The following is a 16,003-nucleotide window of genomic DNA, read 5'->3' as shown; positions in this document are numbered from 1 at the left end:
TTCTTCATGTGTCATTGTGCATCATTTTTATATCCAATTTAAATAAACATCGATAATTAGGTTAATTTTGGTAATTTTCTTATTTTTAATAAAAGTCAATTAACATCTATACTACTATTAAACAAGCAAACATATTCACCGCTAACTACACCCAGACTAATCTACACACAACAGCACGAAGAAATTATAGCCTCTTGATTAGATCACTTAATTTAGTCTAACCGTTTAGATTACACTAACCCTGAGCCAAAATCGCGTTTAGCATTTTTTCTGGACGGACGAAAACTCTGCCGTCCCGAGTAGTACTCATCAAAATCCCTACGCGAGGACGTAGCGTCCATCTATCCCCGCCTCTGTCGTTCCTATCGCCCTCCCTCCGCCACCGCCGCTGCTCTAGGGAGGATCAAGCCCACGCCTCCGCCGTTCCCCACACCTCCCTCCTCTCTTATCCTCGCCGTTGCCATAGGATGCCGCCGGACGAAGCTCGGCCTGCGTCGATAGCGTCGGGTCCCTCTCCTCCCTCGGGCGGCGGCGCAAGAGACAGCTGGCTCGCCCTGCGCCGGCGACAGCAGGGTCCCTCTCCTTCCTCGGGCAGCGGCGGCGGCGCGGGACACAGCGGGCTCGGCCTGCGCCGGTGACGGCGGGGACCCTCACCTCCCTCAAGCAGCGGCGGCGGCGCGGCACGCAGTGGGCGGCCACAGATGCAACGCTGGGTGCGGGGCGTGGCGGCTCTTGAGGGACAGGCGCGCAACGGTACCGTGGCGGCTGCCGTGTCCGATGCTCTGCACTGGAGGCAGAGCGGCACCGTCACCTGGCCAAGGACCAGGGCAGTTTTCCGAGTGGTGGAACGTCTTCGTACAGCGCGGGTGAGGTCGTGTTTCCTCTGCGTTGTACATTTGGATCCCGGAGTGTATGGCGATAACTGTGATGTTGTCGCCAATCTCACATCTTGTTTCTTCAAATTGTGTTCTTTGAAATCTGAAGCGTGCATCTGTGAATGATAGTTCCTAGAGCGCAGTGTGGTTAGGAGCGACCAAAAAGTATCGGGATGTACTGATTGACAATGTTTGATCTACTTTGATTCCGATATAGGCCTCTCTTTCTTCAATCATTTACTTTTGCTTTTTTCTCATTTCTTTGGCAGATTTCACAGCTCGCAAGTTCCAGTGTCCAAATGTTGATTTCAAACTTCAGATCCACAAGATTGGTAAGAAGTGCAATATTCTTTCTGCACACCTGCCTTGAGGTAGTAACAAAATCATTTGTGGCATGTTTAACTCAGTTGTTTGTGTTTACATAGGAGTGGAGTTCCAACTCTGCCAGTAAAACAAGATTAAGTGGGAGGGGCTGAAACTCTTTTGCATGGAAACGTTTAACTGACTGATTTAAGATGGTCTTAAATTCTTTAGCTTGCAACTATTTAACGAAATTATTTTTAAGTGGGCTATCACAGTGACACCATACCTTGAGTACCACTTACTACATATGAAAAGTAGATTATGATAATTGACCTTTCATGATCGGATCTCAGGCAATCATGATATTGTATTTTGCAGTTTTAATAATTCTGACTGGAGAGGTATTTCGTGACTTGTGAGTGTCAGGTTCAATGCATAAAAAATCATGGTCTATTTGTTATGTGCCATTCTGTGCAAGAACTTCATCCTCATTATGCTTTTCCCCCTTTCATTTGAGTTAGTAAAGTGGTTTCTGCAAGACCAATATAATCTGGTAATGTTATTGCAATGCCACTGAAATTCTGTCGTGCTCATCAAACTCTTTGACCTTGCAGACTATAAAATATAAATTTCATTACTGCATTATCAAGTGGTTCAGAAGATTGGTTTCTCTTGCAAGCAGAGGATTTCCCTCACTGTATGGACCAGAAATTGAACGTATTATTGATGTCTTTGTTACACGATCCGTGCCGTGTCGGGAACTCCTCTGCTACATACTCCTCTCCTGATTTTGTAGATGAATAACCTACCATTTCAATCTGTGAAATATTGCTGAATTTTGTAAAATGTCAGATCATGGTACTTACAACCAATGGAAACCATAGAATTGATGTTCATGAAAGTGGACCAATTACTGTATTGAGGAAATGTAGCATGTAAGATTTAGAGTACTTTCATATGAGAATGCTTTGCGCTACCAGGCGTTGATGATCTTTGTATATTTCAATGGGCCTTTGCGAAGGATCTTCACGTTAAAGGCTCCTCCTATTCTCAAGATTATTCAGGCGGTAAGCTTTGAGATTGATTTCTTTTTTGTTTCCCTTTCATTTTGGAGAAAGCAACTGACTTTCTGCTATATGGTTTCCCTTTTGTTTCAGAGCAAGCAATTGGCTTAATCTCTCAAGCAATTTACTCATATGTGTGATTGGAAAGATGACTGACATTTGATCTACGACACTACTAACTGAAGACGATTTTATGTTATGAGACTTTGGCCTGATTTCAGAGTTGTACTAAATTCTGAAGTTTGTTGTATGACACTACTATCTGACAAGTACATTTGTTCACACTTACTTGAGTGTACCCTATGTGTCAATTTGTGGTCTGTGATTTTAATATGTGTTTTTCTTGTTGTTGTCATTATCCTCGACAGATAATTCAAATGGTCGATTCATGGCTTGCTACAATAGATGATTTTCTGAATCTAATGTATTATTTTGCTGATGTTGTTAGGTTGTTAATTCATCAAGCCCGACTACTGAGTATACATATTGTGTTCATCTTCCCTGCCTTCTTAGGAAAAATCATGTACCGAAGTCTGAAGGTAAGCTATTCTTTATTTACATTTTATTTGTTTCTTCATGCTAACCCAGGTTCTAATTAAATGCAAGAGCTTGTGTAATGCTCATTTGCAAGCTACAGGTGTTGGAAATATGCCCTAGAGGCAATAATAAAAGCATTATTATTATATTTCTTTGTTCATGATAATTGTCTTTATTCATGCTATAACTGTAATATCCGGAAATCGTAATACACGTGTGAATACATAGACCATAATATGTCCCTAGTAAGCCTCTAGTTGACTAGCTCGTTGATCAACAGATAGTCATGGTTTCCTGGCTATGGACATTGGATGTCATTGATGACGGGATCACATCATTAGGAGAATGATGTGATGGACAAGACCCAATCCTAAGCATAGCACAAAGATCGTGTAGTTCGTTTGCTAGAGCTTTTCCAATGTCAAGTATCTTTTCCTTTGACCATGAGATCGTGTAACTCCCGGATACCGTAGGAGTGCTTTGGGTGTATCAAACGTCACAACGTAACTGGGTGACTATAAAGGTGCATTACAGGTATCTCCGAAAGTGTCTGTTGGGTTGACACGGATCGAGACTGGGATTTGTCACTCCATATAACGGAGAGGTATCACTGGGCCCACTCGGTAATGCATCATCATTATGAGCTCAAGGTGACCAAGTGGTTGATCACGGGATCATGCGTTACGGTACGAGTAAAGTGACTTGCCGGTAACGAGATTGAACAAGGTATTGGGATACCGACGATCGAGTCTCGGGCAAGTAACATACCGATTGACAAAGGGAATTGTATACGGGGTTGATTAATCCTCGACATCGTGGTTCATCCGATGAGATCATCGTGGAGCATGTGGGAGCCATCATGGGTATCCAGATCCCGCTGTTGGTTATTGACCGGAGAGTCGTCTCGGTCATGTCTGCTTGTCTCCCGAACCCGTAGGGTCTACACACTTAAGGTTCGGTGACGCTAGGGTTGTGAAGATATGTATATGCAGTAACCCGAATGTTGTTCGGAGTCCCGGATGAGATCCCGGACGTCACGAGGAGTTCCGGAATGGTCCGGAGGTAAAGAATTATATATAGGAAGTGCTGTTTCAGCCATCGGGACAAGTTTCGGGGTTATCGGTATTGTACCGGGACCACCGGAGGGGTCCCGGGGGCCCACCGGGTGGGGCCACCTATCCCGGGGGGGCCACATGGGCTGTAGGGGGTGCGCCTTGGCCTGTATGGGCCAAGGGAACCAGCCCCTATAGGCCCATGCGCCTAGGGTTTCCATATGGGAGGAGTCCCACTAGTGGAAGGCACCCCTGAGTGCCTTGGGGGGGAGGGAAACCTCCCCTGGCCGCCGCACCAAGGAGATTAGATCTCCTGGGCTGGCACACCACCCCCTGGCCCTCCTATATATAGTGGGGGAGAGGAGGGATTTTATACCTCAGCCTTTGGTGCTTCCTCTCTCCCCGTTACGTCTCTCTCGTAGTATAGGCGAAGCCCTGCTATTGTGACGCCCTGCATCCACCACCACGCCGTCGTGCTGCTGGATCTTCATCAACCTCTCTTCCCCCCTTGCTGGATCAAGAAAGGAGGAGACGTCATCCGTTCCGTACGTGTGTTGAACGCGGAGGCATCGTCCGTTCGGTGCTAAGATCATCGGTGATTTGAATCACGTCGTGTTCGACTACATCATCCCCGTTCTTTGAACGCTTCCGCTCGCGATCTACAAGGTACGTAGATGCATCTAATCACTCGTTGCTAGATGAACTCATAGATGGATCTTGGTGAAACCGTAAGAATTTTTTTGTTTTCTGCAACGTTCCCCAACAACAGGGGCATGCTCATTTACTCTTTTAACAGAAATTGTTTGCTATCCGTAGCTGATGTTGATTCTTTGTTGGATCTTATGTTAGTAGGGTGATCAATGTAATTGCCTGGAATCATTGGGTCTCCCTTTAATTCTGTCATCTTCTGTATAATGGTATTAAATATATCTGTGATGAATTGGCAGGTAAATTTAGGTATCAAATATACTCTTATCATTGCTAAATGCTGCTTATCCTTTGTGCTTCTTCACTGTATCCCATCAGATAAGCTAGCACGAGTACTAAATGTTTACTTGTTATTAATATATATATTTTTCTTCACCGGGCAAATTGATCTGTACGACTGAAGTGCGACAATGGGTTTCGTGCATTTTTTGTTGCTTTTACTCTTCTTTTCCGGCAATTGTTAATATGTAGATACTTTATCACACACTTTCTACGAAAAGTTCAGGCAATATAACAAACCAGCTCATCTTTTCGTCGCAGATGAAGAACCAAGCATGCCACCGGAACCGCCGGATCGGCCGCCTGCACCACACCTCAAACCTCCATACGCCAACGCTGGGAAGTCTCCACGCTCCGCAAAGAAAGTGAAAGAATTACGAAGAAATAAAGAAAAAGGAAGAAAAAAGAAAAGGAAAACATATATTTGTTTGTTTATAGAGTTGCGTGCATTCTTGTATGATAATACTGTGTTTATTGCCTGCCTTGGTGATGGGGCAGGGAAGGTAAGTGGGGGCTAACATGTGGCCGAGGCAAAAAAATAATTTTGGGTGAAAATAGAAGAGAAAGTGGGGGCTCCTATCCCCTGGAACCAAGTTTTTCATTAAATTTTCAGGGAATTTTTTTCTTTAATTGGATGGATTCGAATCTATAGTTGTTGGTTGCAGTGTCCATTCTGTACGAGGTAGCACTATTTTTGCATGAAGGGGTTGTTCTTTGGTTGTTGATTTGGCTCTCCAAAATCGAGATTTGTTTGTATTGTTCTTTGGTTCTTATATGTTGTTCTCATTAAATAATAACATGGTAGGAGAGGAGATGATTCATTGTTGAGTCACTGCTGCATATGGCATGTTATCAGTTAATGGGTTAACTGATACTCCCTCCGGTCCTTTTTACTCTGCATATTAGGTTTGTCTGAAGTCAATCTCATTCAACTTTGACCAAGTTTATATAAAAAATTATTAACATTCACATAACAACATATTTATTATTAGATCCATCTCGGAATATATTTTCATATTATATTTATTAGATGTTATAGATGTTAATATTTTCTAATATAAATTTGGTCAAACTTAGCAAACTTTGACTTCAGACAAAGCTAATGTGCGGAGTAAAAAGGACCGGAGGGAGTAACATGATAGGACCAATAATTTTATCATCATCGCATTTATTTCACCACTTCTACATTTCAGTTAGTTATTGCAAAGCGTTTTTCATTTACGTAAAGATACAAATTGCTGTGGTCATAGGTCAGCTTATATTTCCTATCATACAAGTTGTATGGCCTTGGAAGTGACGTTTTGATTATGTGCAAACTCATCTCGGAGAGAGTCGGAAATCAGTTCGTTTAAAAAGGGTGGTGATCATGGCTGGACACTCGATTCTTCACGTATTTGTTGGATCACAAAGATGTCTCACATTTGAAAATACAATTTAATCGGCATGACAACATTTTGTATTCCTTTGATTTTTTTTTCAAGACTTGTTTCAATAATATACTATGTGAACTTATCTGATAATTGTTTGAGACGTGCGTTGCACGTGCATGCTAACTAGTTTTCGTAAAAATTGGAACACTATTTGGGCTTGTCCCAACAAACACTTGCAGCATTGGTTTACAAAGTCATTGTACGTACAACCAGAAGGGAATAAACCATGCTGCTAGCTGTTATAGTTGGACGTACAAGTCATTGACTCTAGAAGCTAAATAGTAGAGATAATGCTCCATCGACAAAATTTCAGTGTCACAGTCTCACAGATGATCATTGATGTGTTCTTGCACATCCGGCTGCAGTGAGATCTGGGACCATCTTTTCTGGTCCTGCCATTTCAGTTTCTCGTGTTGGTGATCCATTGATCCCCCTGGGCACCGGCTTTGACCCCGACCTGCTTATCTAGGATGCCAAGATCATTTTCTGCAAATCCTTCTCTATGGAGGACTTCATTGCAGCTGGCTGGAATAGTTGGAAGCAAAGGAATGTGAGGAACGGCCACATGAAAGAACTCATGTGAACATATCAGACATGGTTGCTTGATAGAACATTCTTCTAAACGAAGCAGGTTGTACAAAGACTACAAACAAAGTACCCCCTCCGTTTTTAAATATAAGTCTTAGAAGATTTCAATATGGACTACATACGGTGAAAGTGGGTAATCTCGCTTTAAAATCCTTCTATATACATCCTTATCTAGTCCATATTGGAATCTCTAAAAAAAGACTTATATTTAGAAACAGAGGGAGTAGTTCTTATCAACATGCTGAACCCAAAAAAAATGTCACGAAGAAGAAAAAAAGGAAGATCATCTGCAGCATTAGTTTCAAACTTTTCTATCGCTTGGCTCGCAACAACTAATATGCAATGTCATGAGCATAAACAAATTAATGAACGAGAGCATTTATCAGTAAGGAGAAAAGTGAAGTACCAGGCTCCAATCAGCCTCCTGGAATGAGGCCAGGAACTATCCAACTACAGTTCAAGATCCATACAGTGCGACATCCATACACCACCAAGAAGTAGTCATCCACCAATCCAGCGGAAGTGACATCCTCCTCCGAGACACTCTGGGCGAGCGGCCTCCGTTTAGTTGCTTCTTTTACTCATGTTTCCATTGTCCATTGAAATTGCTCTCCTGTTCTGCGACCATTGATGACCCATTCGTATTTTCAACAACTCTTGTTACTTTTTTTGTAACTGAAGGCGTGCAACTAAATTGCCTCACTATCACACAAAAGCATTATTATCACACAAAGGTATTATGAGTAAAGTTGCAAATACACTTTCAAGGTCTGCGCCCAACACCACCGAGAAGGTTAGCAGAGAAGGCATCATTGTACTGTTAATGAAGGGGGAAAGGCATCAATGAGGACACCTATAGAAGGATTAATGGAACCTGACTACTGGTCTCTTCTTCTGTTTTTCATGATTGCAAAAGCTTAAGTACTTGAGCTATCTAGAAAAAACACTAAAACTACTTACGAATCCAGTGCACCTCTATCAAGATAAATCACATTGTAGGTGTTGGCATCCATGGTCATTCCCCTATTCATATTCTGCAACTCCGGTCACACATACTCCCTCCGTTCGAAATTATTTTTCTCCAAAATAAATAAAAATGGGTGTATCTAGAACTAAAAAATGTCTAGATAAGCTTTTTGTTCACATACTAACGGAATTGCTCCTATGAATCTACTTCAAGCACTACAGACTTGAATCAACTTTCAGAATTGAATTAACGCGCACATAATTAAGAGTTGCCTATGGTAAGGTGTCATCTCTATTCTTGAGGTCCAATTAACAGCACACCGGTGATCAAGTTAAGCAGCATGTATAACAAATTATGCAATTTGGACGCGTTCGTAGCAATATCATGTAAATGCAGGGTGTCTCGCACCAATATATCAGGACTGAGGGGGTAAACTTACAGTATGCGCATCGTGTCATCGAGCGTTATTGGTGGCATGTCCAAGAGCCGAACTTGTTTGGCCTCCAACTGAGTTCGATCGGACGCCTTTGGCACCTGCACGCGCACACACAGTAGACATCAAAACCAGGCCAAATCAAGCCGAGCTCACACCAACCTATAGCTCTACAGGAGGGCAATCTATGGTGATGCTGCAACTAATTGATCTGGGGCCAAAGTATCAGAGATGCCATCAGGGGAGTGACAATGTGTACGAAAAACGTTATCGATGTTGATGCTGTTAGTATTTTGCTGTAGTGAATTAAAGAAGCATCAAGTGTGCCCGTCCCCGGACCCGCTCGTGCTCCCCCTGATTTCATCGGCCTTGTTGACGAGCGAGCCACTGCCGACGACATGAACTCATGCAGCAACGACATGCATGGCCATTGGTAACATCTAAATTTATCAAAGCAATCATGTATTTTTATGTAACATCTGCTTTTGGAATAAGAAATTATGACCCATTAAATATGATAATTCGAACTTAGTCTTACCAATCCACATTTTTTTAAGAAATCTCCACTGATGATTGTAACAAAAGAATTCAGTCGACACAAAAAAGCCAGTCACACATCAAATCTTGGGCCATTATCGTGAAGTGAAAATTGAATTGAGTTACACTCTACAAGAGAAGAGAGAATGCTTTTCAATTTGTTTGATTCTTGAACCTATTTAGCCTGATACTGAATTATTCCTGTAGGACCGGAGCAATAAGAATTATGCTTGGGCAGAGTACTGAAAGTATTGTACCCGGCTACAATCTTGCACGGAGATTGCATGCATACAGGTTTAGGTTTCATTGGCACTCACAGGTAATGAAGGATCGGGTGTACCTTGAGTGCTTTGTTCATATTCTGACCCAAGTTCATTTATTCTACTTATTGGATCCTGCAGTACCAGTAGTGAATTTCACAGCTGATTCAGAGCAAACAAAGAAACAAACAGAAGTAGGACCATGCACTCCCTTTGGCTGTTGGTACAACATGATGCAAATTATTTATGACAATCAATTATGCGAATTACCTATGATAATCTGAATCAACGAAACTACAAATATTAAGCAGGTGTACTGGATGCAGAGCAGCTGTACTGTTTAGCATACTAACAGAAGTGTAGCATCTATGAATCTAGTTGATGAAGCACTACAGACTTGAATCAACTTTCAGAATGATTTGCACTTCCCACTTGTGTGGCAGACAAAGCCAGCCAGCTAGGGGACAGAAACAATAACTGAAAGAGGGGCTTCTATTCATTGATTTGCTTTCAAGGGGATACATACCTCTCGTGTAGCCGCCGCAGGCGACATTGGACGGCTCGACGGATGTTCTTCTTCCGCCTGCGAACTCGGCAGCGACATTGGACGTGTCGTCGAAAGTTGCAATGCCGACGGGATTTGATGGAGATATCGACCGAGGCCCCTTCCTTCTTATAGTAGCTAAGTCCAATCTGGCTCAGGCACTCCAAAAAATCATACTCTTCAAAGGCCATGACAACATTTTGCGGCTTCACATATAACATTTTGGCCCCTCGCCTCTAGCCGCCATCTTGGACCTTGGATCTTCAAGACCTCTATATTCTTCATCAACGCCTAGTGATCATCATAGTTTTGTGAGAATAAACTTTCTCTCATTCTCTTGGCAGTGCCATGAGGTTAGAGAGTTTTTTGTCCTCGGAGATCCGATTATTCAGATCTGATGAGTTTATGCTACTGTGTTAAGCTTTTTTTGTTGGTTTGATTCTTTGTGGAGGTGAAATCTTTCATCGGCGCCATGATGAAGATATAGTGATTTGATGGCCTGCACTTCTAGGGGATCATCCCCGGCCCAAGTACATTCATCGATCAAGGCTTCTCATCTGTTTAGATGGGCGACTCAAGACAAGCTCTCAAAAACCATTATTGATAATGTTCGTGCGGGTGAAAGAGTGATAACATCATTGTTCCAGTTTAATTGTAGCCTCTTTACCGAAGACTTTGGAGTATTTTTTCGAGCAGAGAATACTACCGCCAAGAAGGTGTTTACAAGAGATTTCACGGTAATTCTTAGTCATATGAGTTACTTTATATTTTCTTGGATCTTAGGTTCAAATCAGTGTACCTGTAATTGTAATGATCAACAAAGTTACAGGTGTTTCTAAAAAAGCATTTTAACAAACATTTTGTTTAAACATGAACTTTTAAAAAAACATGAATTTTTTATTTCCCAAATATTTGTTTCCAGAATTCTGAATATTTTTTGAATACGCGACTTTAAAAAATACAAACATTTTTTGAATTCATAAATATTTTATGATTTATTGAACATTTTATTTAAAATTTCCCTTTTTTCTAATTTTTATTTTTTAAAAGTACCAGATTATTTAAAGGAGAAAATAAAGAAAACAAAAAAGGAAAAATAATAATAACAGGCCGCTCAAACATGTGCCGGCCCAAACAGGCACGCTGAACCTATCCTTGAACCATGCCAACGCAAGGGATTGTGAGTGCAGATTAGCATTTCTTTTAAGCACCATTATGCTGGCCTTTGGAGATAAGTTTGTTCGGATTTCAGTTTAAGACTTCTACAAAAAAAACCTATCTAAAATTGCAGTGTTATCCCTCAAAAACATACGAGTGTTATGAAATTCTGTATAAGAAAGGCCATGCTACTACGGAAATTACGTGGCATGGCAATACGAATGAAAGTAGAACAAAATAGGCAAGAACGTCAAGCTTGATTACAAATTACCCCAACTAACTTCCCACTAAAGTCTCTGATCTTGAGTGAAGTGAGGGACAAAGGTCAAGTCAGACCAGATTTAGTGATCTGGTGCATCTAGGAACATGTAGCATCCCTTTTGAATAATTATTAGGCCCACAAATAAGAGAAGGATGTAAGATTAGCATAACCGGAAAAAGATCAATAAGTAAATTTATGGCACGATCAGCAATACTCCCTCCGTCACAGTTTAGAAGGCACAGTTAAATTTGCGTGCGTTTCCACAATAGACATGGTTTAGGGCGCATTGCATTTATTTCTAATAGCTAATTAGTACTCCGATATACTATTTCTATATGCATGCTTAGCGTGAATGCTATTTTTTAGTCCATCTCACAACCAATAGATAACCGCCTAGGTCCCAGAGAATTTCCAATCGCGCCTTCTAAACCGTGACGGAGGGAGTACCAAAAGGAAATCTGCACATAGTAAATAACCTGACAGTTAAAGTGTATAATAAGAGGAGCTGGAACAATACAATTTCGCAAAATGTACAAACTTAACTCTACAGCCTGTAGTGCAGGCTATAAAGATCAATAAGTAGATTTATGGCACGATCAATTTATGTTCTCTTACTGAAGAGGCTCTACTATACTTCAGTTACCTGACTGTCCCACCAGTTAATTAGCCTCTCCTTGCTTCCTTACTTATCTCTCAGGTACAAAAATAAGGAAAATGGCAAGGAAGCGGCAGCCACAAATTGCGCGCACGCGCACAGCCAGAGCAAACAACGCAGAGGACGTTGGATGAACGGGTACCTCTCGCACTTATACGTCCCTCTCCCACTGGAAATGCAGTTTATGGACTGAAAATAGAACAAAAGAGAATCAGAAAATATTAGCAATTACGATGAACATATATCTTGGTCCCTTTTTGAAGGCCAACTACTAAGGTAGTAGTGCACGAAGCACACCATGGTTTCCATGGCTTCCTCAAAAGGGACACAACACTATAATAGTGAAAACCTGAAGTACATAAGCTACAGAAACAATATAGATAGAAGAACCAAGCATGTTCCTTTCCTGAGTACATGGTAGGGTGGCTGTTTCTGCTCATCAAAATAAAACCCACCAAAAGAAGGAGAAAGAAGATGAATACCATAGCTGGTAACTTGGACACACATCAAATATAGTACTGGCATAATTTAAAGCATAGTAAGGCTTGATAAATTAAAATTAGAGCTTTGCAAACAACATGCAGATTGAAGTATCATTTAAAATGAGTGAATTATTTGTAGAGATGTACTTTGTAGGTACAGATATCTTTCTCAAAAATATATTCCATTATTGGGACGTATCTAAGTGTGTACAACAATGGAGACACCGATAAAAATGCAGGAAAGGTCGTGTATCCTCTTCCTTCAGGACTGCAGAGGGTAAAAAAGAACAGGAGCCTGAATCATGAAAGGTATTATTGGTTGTTCGTATGCAGTATGCTCTCAAAATAGAGAAAGAGAAGATGCTGATGTCCTTACATTTTTTAGTCAGTTTGACCTTTCTTGTTAATCCGGAAATGAAGCATCAGTTGTTGGATCATCACCAATGGAGAACACCCCTCGGCAACAGAAAATGATGATTACAAACTAATTGCAGGTACACTGTTATAAAATCATCATAATATGCAATATCAAAAGTATATTTAAAACGCCTGAAGGAGGTACCCTTGATGACACAAATTTGCAGCAGTAGAACATGTGAGAGCCATTCAGCCAACGGAAAGCCGTGCATAATCTAGTTCCATCGTTTGCTGACATTCTCACAAATAGCTCATGTGCACAATCTCAGTCACAAAATACATTGGAAGTTGAAAGTAGGAAGCAGGGTAGGTGACATGTGTTGAGGAGTTTGGGAATATCAACAATGAGATTATCGTTGCTCATTGCGGAATATGCTGATCAAAAGAGGTCAACTGCAGATCAGACCCATGCAGATGGAATAGTGTCTGTGTTTTTCAAACAGTACTATCGCAAGCAGATAAAATACTTGCATGATTTAGAATTCCAGGACAAACTCATCAAATATAGAATCAAAGAAACTTGAACTATCTTTGCCTCTCTGGCAATTAATAGAGAAAAAAGAACACATCGCCACAATGACACACTCGAAGGCAAGTAACAACATCCTATTATACAAATAAAATAGGCAAGTAACTGCATCTGCTTGTCATCCATCTAAAGTCTTGCCCCAAGATCATCGTGAACCCAATGTGCATTAGTAGGTCTCCAGGTGACAGAGTGCAAATAACAACATGCAATTCTGTAAGAAGTTTCTCTAAAAAAAGTAAGAAGTTATTACTTGATGTTCCAAGTTGCATGGCCCAAGATCACAGTTGGTCATAAAGTAAACAGAGAAATCACTAACGTAGTTTTATCACCTGTGAACTTACTCGTGCGCGGCCAGGATAGGATGTTACCTGCAAGTACGCGAGAGCCTTGAGGGGTGAACTTAGGAAATATTGGTTGCTACCATCAGAGGAGGCATTCAGTTATACTGGTGAAGACTGGCTTCAAAATTTGCCCGCGACGTGTGATGAAACAGGCCGAGCAAGAGTCCTAATGTTAATCTGAAGAGCATGGCACTTACGTGATAATTGCGTACATAAGGAAGGGAAAGCCTCGGTGTCTGCTTCAGTTAATTAATTTCTTGATTAGATATGAAAATGAAACAGCAGGGCACTGAGGACAGCAGAAAAGGAAAATCAAACCTGTTCCATAATAAGGGGGATACGCCGCTTGATCCCGAACCCAATCATTGGTTGCCACCTCATGTAGACTGCTGGAAGCTTAATAGTGACACTTCCTTCCTTGCTGACATAAATTGGTTCCCTTGCAGTTCAGGTAAGACAAAGACAACCAAATTAAACAATTGAACAGAGAAAGCCATCCTGCAGGAGCAGAGGAGCAGGATTGATCAAGCAGTTGGGAATCAGTTAAAAAAACAAAGAGGAAAGGGGGAGAGGCTAGGGTGGAAGTGAGCTCGCGGGAAGGTGATGACCGGAGGGAGCACGGCGGCCGCGGCCAGAGCCTCCGCGTCTGTGTCGCCGTAAGCATCAGCCGGATCCGACGCGCGATGATTCTGATGCTGCCCCGCCTCCCGCGTTTCCTCCTCCTCCCGGACGTTGCCCGCGGCGGAGAGGAGCGTCTTGAGCAGCCGGTCGCGGTCGGCGGCGTGCGCTCGAGCCGGCCGGCACGGCCCGGAGTGCGGCGGCCTGTGCCTCGGCGTCGCCGAATAGCGCGCGGACGACTCGGACAACGCGGGGAGGAGGGCGCGGCGGAGAGGAGGCAGGCCAGTGTGCGGTGAGGACGGCGCGGCGGAGGATGGCGTGGCGGAGGATGCGGGCCAGCGGCGGGGAGGCGGCGGATCCATCGGTGGGAAGAGCGGTTGCTCGAATCGGGGGTGGGGTTTTTTATCTGTCGAACGCGTGCATGGGTGGGGCTGAACTGAAACGAAACGTTTTCTCTGACTAACTAAAGTAGGGACGGCGGCTTTAAATCCTAAAAACCACAGGGGCTTTTGTGTAAAAGTGTCGCGACGGTGAACCCGTCAGACATCTCTTTTTTTTCCATAATAAAGCAGGGACTGTTTCTTGTCGGCCGTCTCCGTCATGCCATTTTACAAATAAATCCCTCAGTTTTCTGTAAAACAACCCGCAGTACACGTTTAAGTTACAACCAAACCGTTTTTTTCTCATTTTCTCAGAAAACCCCCTAACGTTTTAGACAATCAACCCGCCGTCCATATTTAAGTCAGCTGAAACATTTTTTTTAGTTTTAACAGAAAACCCCTTAACGTTTCGGTTAATCAATCTACAGTTTATGTAAAATAAGATTATTCATATTTTTTAAACCGTAACTTAGATTTTAACATGTTATATATGAAACTTGATTAGAAAAATATGTAGAATCTAAATATGAAGTTATTTTTAGCTGTTAAATAATTCTAAAATATAATTTTTGGTGCAAACTTAAAATATAGTGTACAGTCCGTTTTTTTTTGTATCGTCGGTGATTCGAATTGCAAATAAACATCTATTAAAACCAGAGTGAGAAAAAATCATCGAGAACCATGCATACACAACTATGAAAAACCTTGCGGGAAAAAACAACATACTTTTTTATCTTATTCCAAGCGAGTGTGCGCACGTGCGCGCGCGCAAAACAGAGAGACATTAAGACTAACCACATTCAAACGTGTTGTCATTGTGTGAGGACAGAGGTCACTGTCGGCAACACAAATGTGATGCTATGTGAAACTAAAAGACGTGGGCCTATTAATGTCTTCAGTCATGGTTATTGGGTTAAGAGTGTGTGTTATTTTCTTTCTCGTTGCAATGCACGAGCTTTTTTTTTTGAGCGAGTGTGTGAGTACAGAGGAAATACAAATGTGATGCCATGTGAAACTAAAAGACGCGGGCCTATTAAGGTCTTGAGTCATGGTTATTGGGTTAAGAACGTGTGTTATTTTCTTTCCCGTTGCAACGCACGGGTTTTTTTCTAGTATTTTTTAAAAGGAGGAATACCTATGATCTCTGCATCAGTCGATGCATGCAGCCATATTATTAAAAATTGAAACAGAGTCTTAACATTCAAGTAAGCTCAAAATTCGAGAAAAAGGGATAAAATAAGTATGCAAAGCGCCACATCCGGCAATAAATCGCCACATCCGGCGATAAAGAACAGGTTACGATGCCTACATACCTAGCCTCTTATTAACTCGTCATCCAAATCAGCTGAAGATAGCCTGTGCTACCGTCTTCCAACGGTTGCATCCAATAACCATAGGCCCCCTTAGTCCGCATGGGTGAGTAACGACCATATTTGGATCCAGGTTGTAGCTTTGTAGATAACCTGCAAAAAATTGGTGAATGGTGTACCATTGAAAATCATATCATTTCTAGTGTTCCATATAGCTCATAATAAAGCACATATCCCTATCTGAATATGTTTAGCCATGTGTATGTCTACTCTA

General features: G+C 41.9%; 2 long non-coding RNA genes across 9 annotated transcripts; one reads left to right on the top strand and one right to left on the bottom strand.

Moving 5' to 3' along the window:
• The first annotated feature begins 347 nt into the window (after nt 1–347).
• On the top strand, nt 348–5,517 carry LOC125541541. Its single transcript, XR_007297576.1, has 4 exons — nt 348–866; nt 1,145–2,245; nt 2,336–2,781; nt 5,080–5,517. It is a non-coding gene; the product is annotated as an uncharacterized LOC125541541 (long non-coding RNA).
• Nucleotides 5,518–6,315: 798 nt separating this feature from the next.
• LOC125537278 lies at nt 6,316–14,470 on the bottom strand. 8 transcript variants are annotated; one of them, XR_007295740.1, is made up of 6 exons: nt 13,740–14,470; nt 11,641–13,657; nt 9,560–11,455; nt 8,243–8,337; nt 7,243–7,454; nt 6,316–6,773 (listed from the first exon to the last, which is right to left on the bottom strand). It is a non-coding gene; the product is annotated as an uncharacterized LOC125537278 (long non-coding RNA). The 8 variants fall into 8 exon arrangements; XR_007295739.1 differs by having other exon boundaries at nt 9,560–12,429; nt 12,511–13,657; XR_007295738.1 differs by having other exon boundaries at nt 9,560–12,402; nt 12,511–13,657.
• Nucleotides 14,471–16,003: the final 1,533 nt, after the last annotated feature.

Source organism: Triticum urartu, chromosome 2 (genome assembly GCF_003073215.2).
Source record: "Triticum urartu cultivar G1812 chromosome 2, Tu2.1, whole genome shotgun sequence".
Lineage (NCBI taxonomy): Eukaryota > Viridiplantae > Streptophyta > Magnoliopsida > Poales > Poaceae > Triticum > Triticum urartu.
This window is presented reverse-complemented; position numbering and strand designations above follow the sequence as displayed.